The 2,083-nt window shown below is 30.5% G+C and overlaps 1 protein-coding gene across 1 annotated transcript in view; it reads left to right on the top strand.

The window, feature by feature from the left end:
- Positions 1,216 to 2,083, top strand: part of LOC104713887 (serine/threonine-protein kinase HT1) — a 5,185-nt gene continuing 4,317 nt past the window's right edge. Inside the window, exon 1 of the mRNA XM_010431114.2 lies at positions 1,216 to 1,547. The gene's annotated coding sequence lies outside the window, so the exon portion shown is untranslated. The remainder of the gene's footprint in view (positions 1,548 to 2,083) is intronic.

The raw sequence follows: 2,083 nt of genomic DNA, 5'->3' as shown, positions 1-2,083 counted from the left end.
GAGACAAATAGAGATCACGAGAATAAGTAATGCAAAGAAAACCGAAAAGCGAAGTCCTTCACACGTGTTATTTTTTACGTACAATCATTTGACTTTGAACATATTAATCTGTAACGTTTACGATAATTTTGGAGCATTTACGACAAATTTGGAGCATTTGTTTCGTAACTTTTGGTAGAAAAGAGACAAAAAAAGAGCAAACGACTTTATGCACGAAAAACCCATAAGATTGAATTTTTCACACAATATTTCTAATTGGCAAACAACCGACTTTAACGGAATATCAATCTCTGACATGTCCGACATATTAAAAGTAAATTCTGATCTCTTTGGACGTCGCTCATAAAAAAGTTAATAGAAATACAATTGTTAGTCTTATTCAAACATACAATAAAAACATTATAAACTAATAATGTTGAGAATACAAGATTTTCTAAATTTATAAAATATTAATTTGAAACAAAAAAAATTTGTTAATTTACAAAAAGATATTATAATTTAATTATTCTTAACATACAAACTATTTTTCCATTCTCATACCCACCATCCACCAAATTATTTCTCCTTTTTCTATCTTTTTTACTCACACATACAATAAAATTTTCTAAACTAAAAAATGTCCATATTAATAACATTTTATTCATTGATAATTTCGGAATCATAAATTTTTATTGTTAAATCTATTGAGTTAACAATTTCTAGAAGCTCACTGTATAGGAACACAGAAATCGTTTCCCTCTTTTCAAAACCGCCCATTGAGCAAATTCTGGCAAAAGAAAACCAACTTATGCGTTACAATTTCTATATATATGTATATTTTAATAACTCAAATATGCGTTACAAACTTACAATTTGTTGTTTCGTGTAGTAAATACAAGAATCTTTTTTTTTTTCTAAATAAGAAAGCAAACATCTGGATGTTCTCGAGGAAAAAGAGGGAGGAAGAAAAGTTTCTGTTTAGGCCAAAAATTATTTTACTAGTAATGTGTTTAGAGAAGGAGGACAAGCGTGAATAAGAGAAGAGTACTGTAACCGTTGCCTTTTAAAGCGGGAACGCGCCGCCTCATACGACAACCTCGTAACACCGAACCGAGTTCAGTCACGTGTCCCTGTACTAAAGCGCGTGTTATACACTTAACAGTAGTGAGAGTGATAGTGAGAGAGAGAATTTGCCAATAAAGGACGGATCAAAAATTAAATAAACAAAACAAAACAAAACAAAACAAAAAAGCTGAAGAAAGTAAATGGGAAACGACGACTGAGGACTCTTCCTTGTTCGTCTTCTTCTTCTTTCATCCTTCGTTTTTCATGTTTCTGATTTTAAAAGCCTCTGGATTCGGTTTTGGATTCTTGGGTATAAATACCTTTGGTGGGTTCTTGTGATTTTGCCATAGTGAGTTTAGGGTTTTGTAATTTAATTCTCTCGATCGGGATGTTTCTCACTTTCTTCTCTCTTCTTTGATTCTTCTTTTTTTTACTCATCGGGTGAGAAAAAGGAAGTCTCTTTCATGTGTTCTCTTGTGTAATCAACTGTTTACAAGCTCTAGGTAAACCCTAATTTGTTCTTTTACCCTACTTAATTCATCGGATCTGTGTTCTTGAACTTTCTTTTTTTTTTTCTTTTTCTTCATGGGTTTTGGGTTATGAGGCATGATCTGTAGCTTCGTCTCTGTTAGGACTCTAAAGTTTTAATCTTTTGGTTTTCTNCTTTTCAAAACCGCCCATTGAGCAAATTCTGGCAAAAGAAAACCAACTTATGCGTTACAATTTATTTCTTTTGTTTTTTTTGGCCTTGAATGTTTTGTAGATTTTGAGAGAGATTTTGGTTTTTGTTTTTCAAAATCTCATTTTTATACCAATCAAGATTTTAAAATTTTGGTTTTCCTAAAATTTAGGGAAACTATTTTGTTATAGTCTTCCATTCACGATTCTAGATTTTCAATTGTTCTATAATTTAGGAAATCTAGTTTTTGATTCTTTACGTTAATTTTTCTCAAAAACCAAAAACCTTTTTTTTGAGATTTTTCATTTAAAAAACTAATACCAAAATCTAAAACTAAAATCTAAAATCTAAAAACTAAAA

This window comes from Camelina sativa, chromosome 9, assembly GCF_000633955.1.
Source record: "Camelina sativa cultivar DH55 chromosome 9, Cs, whole genome shotgun sequence".
Classification (NCBI taxonomy): Eukaryota; Viridiplantae; Streptophyta; class Magnoliopsida; order Brassicales; family Brassicaceae; genus Camelina; species Camelina sativa.
Note: the sequence above shows the minus strand (reverse complement) of the source record. Positions and strands in the feature narration are given on the sequence as shown.